Source organism: Mustela nigripes, chromosome 1, assembly GCF_022355385.1.
Source record: "Mustela nigripes isolate SB6536 chromosome 1, MUSNIG.SB6536, whole genome shotgun sequence".
Lineage (NCBI taxonomy): Eukaryota > Metazoa > Chordata > Mammalia > Carnivora > Mustelidae > Mustela > Mustela nigripes.
Genome location: NC_081557.1, coordinates 184,361,556 through 184,378,853, shown reverse-complemented (window position 1 = coordinate 184,378,853; position 17,298 = coordinate 184,361,556). Strand labels below are relative to the sequence as shown.

Sequence of the window (17,298 nt, the reverse complement as noted above, 5' to 3'; positions counted from 1 at the left end):
TAAGCTACAGAAGAATTTTAAATAAAAATAATTTTAAACAAATCAAAACACAATGAATGCATATTTGTTATCTATATCTAATATTATACTAATGTTAGATTGTTATAATTAATGCTGTATTAATTACATGTATATGTAATTACTTTGGCAAAGTGGTGCAAGACAGATGGGAGAAATAAAGCTAAAGGCAGGAAGATGAATTAAGAAACTGTTCCAGTAGCTCAAGTAAGAGATGAAGAGAATTTGGACTTAGTGAAAATTGGAATTGAGAGAAAGGGACATAAAAGTGCTTCAAATGTATAGCTGATAAATCTTGATTTCCAGGTACACGTGTGAGGCTGGGAAACTAAAAATCTGGGAAGATATCCAGGTTTCTGACTTGCAGAGGAGGTAGGTGCAGAATTATCAGTAAGGTATATTGAGCATAATAGAAGTAAAAATCTTTGCAATAGAAGAAACTAAGTTGATTGAAGCTTGTTAACTATGAGGTGCTCATGGATCACTTAAGATAATGAAGAAGACACTGGAAAAAATTATGACAATACCCTGCTCCCCATTCAAAGTTACATGGGGGGGAAATGGAGAAAAGAATTCAGACTGATTATATCTTGGACTAAAAACAAACATTCAACATAAAGGTAGCTGGAAAGTTCAAAAAACATAGAGATTAAACAAAACACTTCTAAACAACATGAGTCAAAGAAAAAATCTCAAGAAAAATGGAAAAATGTTTTAAACTAAATAGAAATGAAAATACAACCTAGCAAAATTTATGGGATGCAGTGAAAACAGTGCTTAGAGGGAAACTAAAGAAAAGGAGAAAGAACTAAAGTCAATAAACTAAACTTCCACTTTACAACATTAGAAAAAGAAAATAAAATTAAATCCAAAGTAGATGAAATAAAAATTAGAACAGAAATCAATGAAATTGAAAACAGAAATAGAGAAAATCAATGAGACCAAAAGTTGGTTCTTTGAAAAGATCAATAAAATTAATAAGCCTCGGTGTAAATAAGAAAAGAGAGAGAAAATCAAAAGTATTCATAACAGAAATGATAAAGGGGATATCACTACAGATCTCATGGATATTAAAGGAATAATAATGGAATATTATCAACAAACATATGCCCACAAATTTGAAAGCATAGGTAAAATGGGTCATCCTTGAAAGATAGTCTGCCAAAACTCACATTAAGAAGTAGACAATCAAACGATGTCCATATCTATTAAGGAAATTGAATCAATAATTAATAGCTTTCAAAAGAGAAAGAACCAGGCCCAGATGGGGTCACTGGTGAATTCTACCAAATAGGGAAGAAATTATACCCATTCTCTACAACCCCTTCTGGAAAACAGAAGCAAAGGGAATACTTCCAAACTCATTCTATGAAGACAGCACTGCCCTAATACCAAATAAAGGACATTACAAGAAAACTACACACCAATAACTCTTATGAACATGGATGTAAAATTCTCAGCAAAATCTTAGCAAGTAAAATCCAAGAATGTATAAAAAGAATTATATATTGTGATTAAGTAGGTTTCATCCCACTTATGCAACACCGAGTCAATATTCAAAAATCAATTAATGCAATCCATCACATCAACAGGATAAAAATGAAAAATCACATAAACATATCAATAGAAGCAGGAAAAACATGTGACAAAACACAATACCCACTCATAAAGCTCTCAGTAAACTAGGAACAGAAGGCCACATCCTCAAGTTGATATAAAAAGCATCTACCAAAAAATCTACAGCTAACATGGCATTTAATGGTGAGAAACTAGAAGTTTCACACTATGATCAGGAACAAGGCAAAGATACCCCTCTTGCCACTCATTTTCATTATCATCCTGGAAGTCTAGCTAATAAGACATCTAGCTAATATTTAGCTTATCTAGCTAATAAGACAAGAAAAGGATTAAAGGTATACTAATTAAGACAGAAGAAGTAAATTATCTTTATTCTCAGATGACATGACTGTTTATGTAGGAAGTCTAAAAGTATTGATAGAAATATCCTAGAACTAATAAACCACCATATCAAGGTTGCAGAACACAGTTAAATGAAATCATTAAAGCCAATCATTTTCTCATACACTAGCATAAAATTTGAAATTTAAAACAAAATAGGATTTGTCCAATAGAAGTAAAATATTTAGGTATAAACCTAACAAAAGGGGCTCCTGGGTGGCTCAGTGGGTTAAGCATCTGCCTTTGGCTGAGGTCATGATCCCAGGGTCCTAGGATCGAGCCCCATGTCTGGCTCCTGCTCAGCGGGGAATCTGCTTCTCCCTCTCCCCCTGCCTATCTCTCTCTCTCACTCTCAAATAAATAAATATAATTTTTTAAAAACTAACAAAATATGGACACTAGAAGATTAGAAAACACTAGAAGATTAGAAAGTATTGTATTTTCCTATATATTTGGCTTTCTGTTACACTGAGAACTTTTTAGTTTTAAGAATCATATAGTAAAGCATCTTCTCCAGGGTATTAGTCCATGTAATGAAGCAAAACATTCATGTGTATTAATTAAAGGAATTCAGTACTCAAGGTTACAAATGTGCTAGGAACTGAGGATAAAAAGACCAATAAGAGCTCTGACCCTATTTAATTTGGGGTATTGAAGAGGGAAAAAAAGACAGTGAGGGGGAAGTCAAAGAGGAGAAAAGTTTAGAGTGGGATTTGGGCTTATATTCCCCTGGTTTGACCTACTTTATATTTTGTATTTCTTCTGGGAGTGGAGGTATAAGAAAAGTCACCTAAGATGGTTTACAATTATTTAAAGGTTTCCTACATGAGGCTCTGTTAACCAGATGGAACATGAGACAGCCAAACCTTGAAGTCACCCCCCTCATGTAGTTTCTTCCCTAAGTAGCACCTGAAAAGAGCAAAAGTATTGACCCTGAATAGGGTGTAAGACGTCAAACCAGAGATCACTAAGACAGGAAAAGTGCTTATCTTCCCAGTAGAAGCACACTTCAAAGGATTAGGCACATACTTCAAAGAGTGTTTACCCTCCTGTCTCTCGGATGCCTTGGTCTAGTAGCCAGTACTAACACCCCATTAGCACCTCATTAGCCTGGGCTCAAGAATGCTGGAAAAGAGTCCTGGACCTAGGAAGCATCTCTAGACTGAAACTAAGAGATTCCTCCATTTTTCTTAGCACTTTTATAAATGCTCCAATAGTCATCCATCCCCCAAAAGAATACATATTTCAGTTCTAAAGTTGGTATCAGCTAGACATATGAAACAAAGTAGGGCAAATTTTAATACCCAGTATCATATATCCAAATTTTCCTTTAAAAATACCCCAAAATTAGGCATCCAGGAACACTCTGGAAATGGGGGTCTCCAAACTCTTTACCTAATAATGAAATATGCCCTCAACATCAGATTTTTACAAAATAACTTGGTCTTTTCTGCCTTCTGTATACTCCCAATTCTGGCTGCCTGTAGACCATTTAACCCAACAATTCATAGTACAACATCTGGGATGTTGCAGACACCAAAATTCTCAAACAGCAGTTCAAAACATTCTTTCCTCACAAAAAAAGCAAAATCATCTCCCTGAAGATTCTATTATTAGCACATGGAATCTGCTTCCACAGCATCCTGTAAGAGAACTGGAGCCCCCTCTACAAATTTTCCCAGATTCATTCCACATAGTGCCCATCAGACTGAACAGCCACACACACCAACCTAACAAAAACTGTAGAGTTGCCAGATAACTGAGATTTTCAGAAACTTTGTAAGTGTTATTTGAATATGACAGAAAGATCAAGAATTCTAACTTACCAAGGGGGAAAAAGAGTGTGACCTCTTGATGTTTTTTTGTTCGAAAGTACAGTATAGCACTTACTCTCTATACATAGCTAGAAAGAAAACTGGAAATATATGATGAAAATGAAATTACTATTATCTCGTTAATTAGTGGACATGTCTGATAAAACTGGTCAGTGCACTTCTCATCTCATGATCTGCTTGAAAGGTTGTTTTCCATAGAATATCGAGTCATGATTCCACTTGGGAATTCCAACTATTAAAGATTGAGAGAAAAAAAAATCTTACTTGACATGTTATCTTGTGAAAACACATTGATAAAACAAACATCTCATCTGGAGGTCATTTTGTATGACATAAAAATAGCAAATCACGATGAGGCACACTTGAAAACTAATAAGATACTGTATCTTATACAAGTATCAATTATACTTTAATAAAAAGTGCTCCATTCACAGATCTATACATGTTTTTACACATTGTTCTGAACCTTCCTTTTTTACTTGAATATTATATTTTAAGATAGTTCCATATCCATATAAGGATGGCTATACATTTTTCTTTTTAATGGCTATGTATTAGTTCTCTAGCATTTAACTTTACTTGAGATTATTTCCAGTTTAGTAAGCTAGGTGTGATTTTTTTTTTTTTCCAGAATCTGGTTTTGGTGTAGTTTTGCAAAAATTTTAAAATGGAAGGCTTCCTCTACTCAGTTTCAGAGAAGATTCACGTTTAAAGTACCATGAGCCTTGACCTTTTTCAAAAGGACAACACTTCATTTTTTAAGCACATTTTTATTTATTTATTTGACAGAAAGAACACACACAAGTAGGGGGAGCAGCAGGCAGAGGGAGAGAGAGAAGCAGGCTCCCCACAAACAGGGATCTTGACATGGCGTTCAATCCCAGGACTCTGTGATCATGAGCTGAGCCAAAGGCAGACACTTAACCCACGGGGCCACCCAGGCGTCCCAAGGGACAACACTTTAATAATTTGTTAAAATAATTTTCTTCCTTGTAATTGTTTAGTTTGAGCTTTCCCTGTCATCTGATACTAATTTTCGTTATATGCTCTTTCCTAGAAAATCATTCACGTATCCAGATTTCTAAATATTTGTGGAAAAAAAAAACTTAAACATTTCTTATAATTTCCTCTGGCTATTTTTTCCCCCCTGGCTATTTTTCCTTCGGTTTCTAATTTGTGTGTTTGCATCATCTTCTTTTTCTCTTTAATGAGGTTAACTAGTGATTTATCTATATTGTTGGGAAACTGATTTATGTATTAGCTCTACTATCTTTCTGTATTCTTTTTTTTTTTTTAAGATTTTATTTATTTATTTATTTATTTATTTGAGAGAGAGAGAGACAGTGAGAGAGAGCATGAGAGAGGAGAAGGTCAGAGAGAGAAGCAGACTCCCCATGGAGCTGGGAGCCTTATGCAGGACTCAATCCCGGTACTCTGGGATCATGAACTGAGTCCAAGGCAGTTGCTTAACCAACTAAGCTGCTCAGGTATCCTACCTTTCTGTATCTAATTTCTTAATATTTGCTGTAATTTTTATTAAACTTCTACTTCCTCTTTCTTAAAAAATAGTTTTGCTGGGTTTTGTTCCCCCTAACTTACTCTGTTAAAAGGTCATATCATTTGTGCTTAAGGCCATAAATCTCCTAAGCATGGTTTCAGCTTTAGAACCTACGTTCTTGGTGTACCTGGGTGGCTCAGTCATTAAGCAGCTGCCTTCGGCTCAGGTCATGATCCCAGTGTCCAGGAATCCAGCCCCATTGGGCTCCCTACTCAGGGGGAAGCCTGCTTCTCCCTCTCCCGCTCCCCCTGCTTGTGTTCCCTCTCTCGCTGTGTCTCTCTCTGTCAAATAAATAAATAAAATCTTAAAAAAAAGAAACCAACGTTATTGTATATAGTGTTTTATTGCTGTTTTTTTCTACATGCTCTGTAACTTCAATTCTGAACTTTCTCTTAAGCCTAAAACTTATTTGAGAATTGTCTTTCTTGTTGCTGTGTTTTTAATTCTAGATGGTTGGGTTTTCTTATTTTCTTACTTTATTTCTGTAATAAATTTCAAGTTTCAGTGTATTGTGATCCATGGCTACATTATGCCCTCTTTTTCTAGTTTACAAATTTATTGAGGTTTTCTTTGTGCCTCAACATAAGTTTGTCTGTTTGTTTTTAATATTCCGAAAGCATTAGAAATGAGACCATGTTCTCTGATTTCAAGTCAAGGAGAATGTGCATACATATATATATACACACACACATACTATATGCATGTGTGTATACACACACATACTATATGTGTATATATATTTAGCTTACATACATACATACACATACTATATCTATCTAGATCTATCTATCTATATGGTTTATATTTCATCATGTACCTTTTCAAAAGATGCATGGGTATTCTTCTCCCTGTATTCCTTTATGTTCGAGATGATGTGTCTGTGTCCTATGTACTCAAACAGCTCAGCTGGGTCCAAACTTCTCAGACTGTCTGGCTACACTTTCCTCCCTCCACAACTTTCCTTTCTTGGATTCATTGTTTCCCTTCTGTGACCTTTCATTTCACAAAATTAATACTGTCTTTAATCTACTTGATAACGTGGAGAATTATATGTTTGAAATGTTTTTTTCTACTTATGGGCGTAAGTTCTACTCTGATGCGAATTAGTCATCTGGAACACATCATGAAAGTAATAATAATAATTTGAGGACTCTCTCCATGCCATTTCACATGGATTAGCTCCTATTCCCCCTCCTTTTGCATTCAATATCTGTGTATAAATCCCATGCTCATGCTTTCCAGTAAATGATATCCTTGAATGAAGAGAGTTCTTTCAGGACCGGTCAAGACTGGTGTAGGAGGAGCCAGGGAGAAAAACTGGGACAGCAAATATCTTGAATTCAAACATATTTTCTCAAAGTACTTTCTCACTAATTTTCAGGCCTGGGTGTGTCCCCAGTTACAATGCTCCCTGCTTTCAAGTTGTTAAACCTCCATTTTTCTGTCCCCATGCCCAACACAGGGTGAGGAGGCTATCTTGCTGGGGCATTGTGGAGCACCTCTGGGTGTCCATAACTTCCTAACAGACTATCCTAAAAATAATGTAGGTATTTTTACATCCACGTGCATTTTTACATATCTGCATAGTACACATAGTAAGTGTACTATGAATTTTGCTGATATAAAGGACGTGTAGTACAGAGTTTACAAAATAGTCACAAAAAGATCATTGTAAAGTCTTTAGAGCCAATTGATTCTCTCAGAATGCTTTTATTGAGTTTTGCCAAATTTGTTCTCAGCCTTTAGATGTAACTGACAAGGCAGTGTGGTTCTGACACAAAGGTTGGATGATATGGGCAGTTATTAATAAGATGAAAGAGAAACAGCAAAGATGCCCATCTGGGAAACTCATACTCTCATCGGTGACTTGAGAGCTTACTAACCAAACCAAATAATAGATTCAAACCCTAAAAGGATACTTCTCAACTTTTTGTGCTGCAGACATGACACTGTTCATTTGAATCCGCATTATTGTTTTCTCTATCATTTTAAGTCCAAATAATAAACAAATAATAAGCGAAGTGCTGAGCTCTAGCATTTGCACATTTTCATGGTATACTATTCCCACAACGGCTGATTTCAAGCTATCATTGTGACATCACTGATCACAGGGTTGGGAGGAAATGCACGGAAGGGCACTTTCATATAACATTTTCACCAATCCGATACAATTGATGTAAATACCTCAGGAACATATGCAATAATAAAATATGGTAATTAAGGAGTGATGAGATTTGAGTACTTATTACCTTTGTTTTTAACATTAATGTAAGTTTATAATTTAATTTTTCATGACTGTTTTTTAACAATCAACTGGCAAAATTCAAAAAAATTTACGAATTGGCTCTAGAAAGCGGACCATGAGCCAACGCCAACATACGATGGTGGTCTTCAGCTGCTGTGATTCCCCAACAAATTAGTTTGCCTTCTAACATCTTCCCTCTTCCTAGTGGTCAGACTTCTCATAACAAAAAGGGATATCTTCATCATTCTGTGCGCACAGCCTGACCCTGCTCCTCCCCGGCCATGTAAGCCTGAATTCAACAAGCTTCCTGCAGTGAATCCAAACCCCCAGACCCTTTCATCCCTGAGAGAGATCCTTGGTTGGGCTTTTCAGGACTGAACACCCAACTTGTAAAGCACTCCAGTCATTACTGGGGCTCAGTTTGGTCCTAAAGTCACTGTTTCCCGCACCTATACTTGGCTGGCATGGCTTGCGTGTGCCCAGTTTCTTTGAAGATGGCCCTTCTTATTTCTTTTACACCATTGTTATTTTGTATTATTTCAAGGAATAAATGGGGATGCAAACACATATCCTCTGCCATCTTTAGCCAAAAGTCAGCATTTGGTCTTTAAATGTAAATATTTTCACTTGAGAGTCAGGTTCCTCTTTGTAAATGCCCTTGAGATATATAATCTAAAAGAGGTACCATGAGAAAATTAAGTATGTCAGTACCAAAATAAATGTTCCTCACAAAAGAAAGTGCTGAGTATATAGGGAATGATCACAACAGTGGGAGAAAAAATCCCATCTATATGTTAGGACATATGCCAATGGTATACAAATGTTTAAAAAACTAGATCTTTTAATCCCCAGCTGAAAAGCATTACACACATTGTTTAACGATAAGAAAGGAGGAACTATCTACATGTGTTTCCCATATAAACGGAAGAGACAATTTTTGAGGAGGGAAAACAAGGACATTGACTCACAATCAAGTCATTCCAAAGTGGTGGAGTCTGTGGTATTTATTCTCCATGTGTGGAACATTTACAATTAAAAGAAAAGATAGCCCACATCATTCCCACAAAGTCTATTTGCTGAAAGGAAACATGTCATTGCACTGAAGAGCTCCAGAAGAAAAACAGAGGTATGTGATTAACATTCTGTGTTTCTTTCTTTTTTAAATACAAATTTGTTTCAAAACATTTTGAGATATATCCTAATATTTAACATAGGAATACTTGAGCAAATGCTCTTTTGGGTGTGTGTATTTGTTCTTCAAAATTTTCCTCCAAATGAGAGAAGGAAAAAAAAAAAAGACAATACGACCTAGAGCAATATAGAAAAATTTGTTTCTGGGAAGGACGTGAAAGGATCCATGAGACAGCAACAAGGCATTCGATGTGACGTTACTTATCAGGCCAAAAGTTGGCTATCTTCCCACAGGAAGGTGTAGGAGGGTAGCCCCAGCAAATCTTATCTTCGAAGCGAGATAGATGGTCCCTAGAGGAAAGATGACTCCATCGAGTGTTCACGGAAGAGTTTCCAGATAAATAATGTCTTTCCACAAATAATTGGCTCTCGAAAGGCAGCCCCCAGACATGGGAAGCCGAAGGAGTGGCTAAGGGCTGTGGAATGTTCTGAACATGAACAGTAAAGAATGTCAGTCTTTGTAATTGAGAAATGAGATCACTTTGAAAAAAAAGAAATGTCTAGAACCAGGGCTATTGCACAAGGAAGGCACGTTTTTAGAGCCTCAGAAAAAAATGCATTCTCAAGATTAATCTTTACATCTGTTTCCAGAGGCTTCATTCAAAAGTTGACACTTTTGTACAAAGAACAGCCTAGTGCTGACTGTGACAAGCAAGCCACATCGCCAGCGATATACTAGGGACGCATAAATCTGCGGGAGAGAAGGCAGCACGCTCGCTGCATCCCTGCAACCTCTCCTTGCCCCCGAAATTTGGAGGCTTGGAGTAAAAAGAGAAAATAAAAGCAATATAGAGTGTGAGAAGAAAGTAGCCTAATATATAAAATGAAAGACAAAGGCAGACTGGATTATGCCAGCAAGCCATCTGCACAGCTGAAGGCTTCTTCCAGCAAAAAAGGCCCCACTGTTCCTGAATCAATTGCTTCCTATTCACAGGCTCACTGTATAGGGCGAAATTCAAAATGGCCCTCGGGAAATTCTTGCCAATCCTGTGGGCTGATTTGAGGCTCTATTTTTCTCTTTTTTTTTAAGACCCGAGGATGTAAGTATGTATCAGTGCTGTAACCTTGCCAGCGTTCACTGGAATGAGTCAAAGGGACCTGGCATTAAATCACAGGGATTTGAGCTGCTAATAAATACAGCAGGCCCCATCCATTGTTGATTAATTCTGACTGAAATCTAAACACCAAACAACAAACACTCTTCTGAACTGCGCTGGTACCCATTAGTTTGATGTGTTTATTAGACAGGGCTGTGTTCTTTCAAGTTTATTAACAACAGATTAAAAAAAAAACTGCAAACAAATCTAGGTTTCTTTTTATGATTTAAAAGTACGAGTACCATTTGCTAATGTTTTTAGGGTTTGACAGCAAATCCAAACAAAGCTAAAACATACCATCATGTCAAATTAAGATCTTGGTACGAAGTATGAATAGTTATTGTCAATGCACAGCTCCCGTTATTCTACAAATAATCAAAATTTCTACCTAAGTTTGTAACTTTCAAAGTTGTCATTTTTTTTAAATCCATCTCTGAATAGAGATTTAAGGAGTATCATAGGATGAGATGTAAAACCTCTACAAGTGATATAATCTATTGCATACTTTAAAAGATTATAGAAGATATTTCATGGTATTTGCTTATAGTTATCATATAGCAGCCTTCCTAGAGGTTCATTCTAAATTGGGCCAACTAACACATGGGCATGAATATGCGGTATATTATGTATTAACAGAGCTTAAAAGTGAAAAAATTTATAAGAAAATATTCAGTATGCAAAGATAGTCAATGATGCCTCAGTATTAAGAATTCAAGAGATCAAAGACCACAAGTATAGATTTTCAAACTTTTAATATTAACTCTGGCTCTTAACGCTTGGGTAAATCCTTGAACATGTCCAAGGTATATACTTTTAACAACCTGGTAGAAAACACTAAAGTCCCCCAAAGTCTCAAAAAAACCCAGTTTCTGCTATTTCAAGTTCATCAGTGGAAACAAAGATATAGAGACACATAAGCCATATTTACAGCCCAGGAAAAATTCCATAAAGTATATTTACCTTAACTTAAGCTGTCTAAAAACTATAAATAGATTTTACTGGCTTAAAGATCATGTATATATAAGGAGATATACATATACATATGTATATGTATGTGTGTGTGTATATGTGTGTGTATATATATATATATATATATATATATATATATCCTGCTATTAGTTTCTGCAAAACATGTAATTTTAATAACTCTTTAAGTAATGTGTGAAGAGGTGAATAATTTTCAAGTTTTGACTAAACAGAAAACTTCTCTTCAAATCTAGAGTCTTAGGAGAGCCACCATATCCTAAGGTCATGTGAGGCAACATCTTGACTTGAAAAGCCTTCCATAAGTGCATCTGCTATTGCATTCATTAAATATTCCAACCCAAATCTGTCACTGCAATATCTGGATTCTCCCCAGAGCTTCCCAGACCACCAGAGCTCAGCAACTCCAAAATTAAATCATTACCTCTTTAATCCTAAATCATGTCCTCTTAATTTTTACAGCATGTAAACTTCTAAGTTCTTATACTCTGCTTTTTTCATGAATGCATAAAAACAACGAAAGTGAAGATCGGAAGACAACTTTAACAGATTATAAAATTGATTGGTCTATTCAACCCAAAGGTTACCGTTATTATGGTAGTACTGGTGGTGATTATGATTATGTGAGTCAAGAGTAATGTTGGATTTTATGACATGTGTAAACAAATCCTTTTTACCAAAAGAAAGCATTATAATCATTTCAAAGACCATATGGTATGAAAAATACTGCATTGTGTCTAAAGTGGTAAAGATCCAAGCACCTCATTAAAAAAAAAAAATGTTATGTATGTTTCATCTAGTGTGTGCCTCCATGACTAATTGGTTGATAACTGAGTAGAGAGAAGAAAAGATGAGGGAAGAGGTGTAAAGAAAAGGGAAAGGGAGGGGCAAAGCAGAAAGAGGAAGAAAGGAAAAGCATTTATTGAAGCACAACGTAAATAATATTTTCAATCAATGACAGGTAATCATGAAAACTGAAAAATAAAAGGATAAATGATACTAATTACCAACAACTAATGATAAATATTCTGCCTCTATCAATTAAAAATTTAGCATTTTATAAAACTAAACTTTGCATTGTCAATTTTTTGACAAATACATCGATACAATTAGTGTCTTGTTATCTTTCAAGGTAAATGCAGAAAATGGGTAATTTTATGAAAAATTCATTTAGTTTTTTTTTTTTTTAATCCAATTTGAAGCAAAATTCCTCTATCCAAAAAGTAAATGGTATTTTAGGTTGGCATCCTAGGCCCTTAATAATGTAGTCCTACAGGAATTCCAGATTTATTTCCTATGGTGCCCTGACTTCACATTCATGTGGTTTTCTTCCTGCCCTTTGTTTTATGTACAATGCTCTTCCTTCTATATCCATCCATCAGTTCTCCAAAGACTACCTCAAAGAAAGCAGATTTAATGAAAAAAAATATAAGCTCTGAAACAGATAACCTGATCCAGAGGAAATCTAGATAAAGGAAATATGAATGATAATTACATAAACTACAGTATCTTAAAATTGTAAGCTTATATATAGCTTCCTCCTAAAATTTCACCATGAGCAGGATTATTATTTTTCTTAAAGATTTTATTTATTTATTTGACCTAGAGAGATCACAAGTAGGCAGAGAGGCAGGCAGAGAGAGGGAGAAGCAGGCTCCCCACCGAACAGAGAGCCCAATGCAGGGTTCGATCCCAGGACCCCCATACCACGACCCTGGCCGAAGGCAGAGGCTTTACCCTCGGAGCCACCTGGGTGCCCCTATGAGCGGGATTATTATCAATCTCTATATTCATTCAAAAATCAGCCTTCTTTTGGACCTGTTAATTACTTCTTGAGTTCCTACCATATTCTGAGTACTATTCTCCCAACATCAAGGTGTTATATCTTCTGTCCTTTCTTGATCCCCAGGTTTTGTCCTAAACCACTCTTAAAACCACTTTGACACTTAACACATTGTGTCTTTTTTGGTGTTTGGGTTTTTTTGTTTGCTTGTTTGTTATTGATTTTTCATGTCCTACAATATTAAAAAGCCCTCAAGAGCAAGGTATTTGTCCTTAGAGCTCCCAAATGTCCAGCATGTGGCACATAGAGAATGCGTGGTGATCACTTGTTGAATTAAGACACAAAGTTAAGGGGCACCTGGGTGGCTCAGTCGGTGAAGTATTCAACTCTTGGTTTCAGCTCAGGTCACGATCTCATGGCAGTCACAGGATCAAGCCCCAGGTCCGGTTCTCAGCTTGGCGTGGAGTCTGCTTCAGATTCTCTCCCCTTCTCCTTCCTGCTCTCCGAGACTCTCCTCTCTCAAATAAATTTTTAAAATCTTTAAAAAGACAAAGAAGAAGAAGAAGAAGAAATAAAGCTGACTTTTAGAGAATGAGATTCAGAATAGAAATCCACTTTAGCACCATGAGCAGATAGCTAAAGCCCAAATCACAAAACATGAGAAAGGATTTCTGAAAGCAGTGCGGGAACAAATGAAGAGAACCAGCGAAAGGACCCTAGAGGTACAAAAAGAGCTAGCAAAGTAGTTTTCTCAGAGGCATAGAGCACACTGCAGTGCAAAACCTAAATCCCATTTTTGTAAGAATTGGAAGCATGTGTTCTGCCTGGTCTCAGGAATTTCCCTGTGCTGGGTTCCAAAAAGTAGAGAAGAAGGGGACCACTGGGAAGCCATACAACTAAGCTGTAATTACAGAGAGCAATGGAGGAAGAAGAAAAACTGACTGGAAAGAAACAAACAGACACATACCCAAGGGTCCCCCCCAAAATAGCTGCTTATCTCCATAAGAAAAGTAAAAGCTAATCAGTAAAAAAAGTTTATTTATTTGGCTGGCATGGCTTGCGTGTGCCCAGTTTCCTTGAAGATGGCCCTTCTTATTTCTTTTACACCATTGTTATTTTGTATTATTTCAAGGAATAAACGGGATGCAAACACATATCCTCTGCCATCTTTAGCCAAAAGTCAGCATTTGGTCTTTAAATGTAAACATTTTCACTTGAGAGTCTAAAAGTTTTATGCAAAAGCCTGAGCAGGAAATACAAATTACAAATGCAGACTGGTTTCCAGGAAAATTTGTTTTCACTGAGGGGATAAATAGCATGACTAGACATTTTTACCATTAATTTGAAAACCTCAAGGAAGTAATAGTTTCTATTGTGCTAGAGCGCAAATCCGTAGATACAAAATGCAAGAACCCAAGGAACAATAAGGCTACTGGAGAAAATGCAACATGAACTTACAGCTCAAGGAAGGAATGGAGGAAAAAATGAAATTATCACATAAATGAAGAGATCAACAGGATTAGAAAATAATAATACATAGGGCAAGTAATGAAAAAAAAATTTCAGATCCCAAGGAAGAAAATTAAAATAATAGAACCACACTTACTCTTAAATATAATTCAAGAAATATTTCTGAAATGAAAGAGAATTTGAATCTATATGCTAAGGAGTACAATGTGTCCCAAGAAAAACTGACCCATAATTATCAACAAGAATAGCAACTAATAACATTTAAAGAGAAGGTCTCCTTGGTGTCTCAGTTGGTTAAGTGACTGCCTTCAGCTCAAGTCATGATCCTGGAATCCCAGGATGGAGTTTGCGTTGGGCTCTCTGCTCAGCAGGGAGTCTGCTTCGCCTTCTGACCCTCCCCCATCTTGAGCGCACTCTCTCTCTCTCTCTCTCTCTCTTATTCTTTCTCTCTCAAATAAATAAATAAAACCTGTACAGACAAAAGTAAGCATTGGGAATTCAGGCAAAAATACCAAGTGACTTACAAAAAAGAGAAAGTCAATCTCGCATATTTTGCAAAAAGCAAAATAGGGTTAAACAACAGAGAAGCCCATGTATAGTAGAAGATAGTGGAAATGTAACTATACCAGATCTAGAAGACAGAGTAGCTACAAACAGAAAATCTTTCAAGGAAAGTGAGCATATGATTTTTCACTCAAACTCTCAATCAAGTATAAAGACAACAGACAACCCTGCACATGCAAAGAATCAAGAAATATTCCTCAAGATATCTATTTCACTAAAGGAGACTCTGGACAAAGAGGCTCAGGGCAAATTTCTTCAGGTATGGAAGTAAATAAGGAGACAAGAGTTTGAATTTGAATTGTGGTGGAGTATGGTGAACCAGTTCCTGTCCACCAGAGCTAAGATACATGCAGTTATATGAACCAAATTGGACTTCAGTAGGCTATTCATCTATTCTAATACTCTAGGGTCCAGGATCAAACAACAGCTGCCAAAGGTCCCTGTGTATCAAACCATTCCATGAACTCTTCCAACCTTGCTGCCAAATTTGGTAACTATACTGCCTGATGGCCTCTGATTCCTTCATGCCTTCCTCCTTGAAATCAGGTGATAAATTTCAATAGCACTATCTCATACCTTACTTCCTATAAAGTTGTTGTCACTGCTTCAGTGATGGGCCCACATCACCCTATTTCTCAATGCCTGGTAGAGAGAGTATGTTCTGAGCCCTTTAGGATACACAGTGAAGAAGTGAGTGAGTGGATATATATGATAAATCCACTCCTAAATCTTTGGATCCCTTCATCAATTTTTACAAAGGATTTTCTGACATCTTGATTTCATTTGGTTTAGAAGGACACTCAGGTCTCAAGCCAACTAACGAAGACAGTGAGGACCAGTCCTATATTCTCAAGCTTGTAGTGCACTCAGAGTATCTAGAAAGTGAACCCAGATCAGTGCAACAAGCCTGAAAATTTTGTGCTTCCCTTCCTGCTCTAGCATCATTATATTCTGTCACATGCCTTTTCCCCAGATTTCCTCTGACATGTTACCTAAATTTTGGAATGATTTTGTTACATCAATATCTCATTCCTGGCCATATCTGTAGTTGTATCCCTAAGGCATATTGGGATTTGCAGTATAAAGTGACCAAAGGGTGATAGAGGTAGAGACTGTGGGGACCAGACAACCCTTATAAACTGCCTCAAATGAGGTACCACTAGCCTTACCAGAGAGGTAAGGAGGAATGCCTCTGCTAGTTAAGGCAGCACACAATGATTTTATGATTCAAGGCACTAAGATTCATCCAAATCTACTCCAAAGGCCATATTTTAAGTATCTGGCTTCACTTTTACTAATTAATATCTTGTGTTCTTATAAGAGATTTGGCAAGAATGTGAAGTCTTCTCCTATTGGAACACACAGGCTCAAGTTCCTTTTCTCAGCTATATTGGCCTTTCAACTACAAGATAACATATTTATTTAGAGCAGTCAAGGAAGATCCCTGGACCCAGTTTCTTAGCCAAGAATTTAGAACCTACAGCCTGCCACCGTTTTCTTCAACATTTTCCCACACAGCCAGAGACAACTATCCTACCTCATCTTGGATTTTTCATTAATATCCCAATGGTCTAATATAATAATAGATACTTGGTTGGACAAAACACACATTTAATATAATACCCAGTATGAGGCTATCACAATATTTTAGGTAGCTTTTTTGGGGGCCACTACGTGCCATGAACTACTACTATTTCGTTTTCCAATAGTAACCAGATAGTAACTGCATTCAAATCCAACCAAGTCAAATAACAAATAACAATGTTCTGTCTTTAAAGGCCTAATGCCATAACCCCACTTCTACTATTAAATATTGTATCCATGGAGGTTCACCCAAGAAACAAAATATGTTCTAGCTATTGTGACAATAAAATATTTAATTCAGGGAAAAAGCTGCTTCTGAAACCATTGGAATGTCTAGGACATCAGGAGTTAGGAGTCTGCCTCTGGAAATACTGAATTCAAAAACATATCACAGTGGCTATACTCTAGAAATTAGAAAACTTCAGCAACTGTCTCTCAATAACTCATGAAATGGGTGATCAAACACTAGCACACTGAATGCAGCTCTTCAACTACTGCAACTTCATTTCTTTTTTTTAAAGATTTTATTTATTTGACAGACAGAAATCACAAGTAGGCAGTGAAGCAGACAGAGAGGGAATGGGAAGCGGGCTCTGCTGAGCAGAGCGCCTGACATGGGGCTCGATCCCAGGACCCTGGGATCACAACCCAAGCTGAAGGCAGAGGCTTTAACCCACTGAGCCATCCAGGTGTCCCAGCAGCCTCAAACTTTAAGTTACACAGGTCAAGGAGAGTCTCAGGAGGCTGCCCAGCTACTACAATCTCAGAAACCAGTATCGCAGGAAACTGATTTCAATCACTTAAAATTCTTCCTGGCATTCATGTTTCCATGACCTTGATTGCCATTAGAGGTAAGAAAGTGACTTCTGCCTCACTTTCTCTCTTCCAAATATCACAAAAGTACATCTAATTGGCAAAATCTGGTTGGTATCCAGAATCCTACTGGGCAAAATTCCAGAGGCAGAGAAGACTCCCTGGAGACCACATGTCAAAGGTATGCTGAAAGATAG

General features: G+C 36.8%; 1 long non-coding RNA gene across 2 annotated transcripts in view; it reads right to left on the bottom strand.

The window, feature by feature from the left end:
- The window catches only part of LOC132002890 (uncharacterized), a 133,606-nt gene that overhangs the window by 99,057 nt on the left and 17,251 nt on the right, over positions 1 to 17,298 (bottom strand). For both annotated transcript variants that reach the window (XR_009400073.1, XR_009400066.1), the window contains one exon: positions 13,028 to 13,208. This is a non-coding gene — a long non-coding RNA (uncharacterized LOC132002890). The remainder of the gene's footprint in view (positions 1 to 13,027; positions 13,209 to 17,298) is intronic.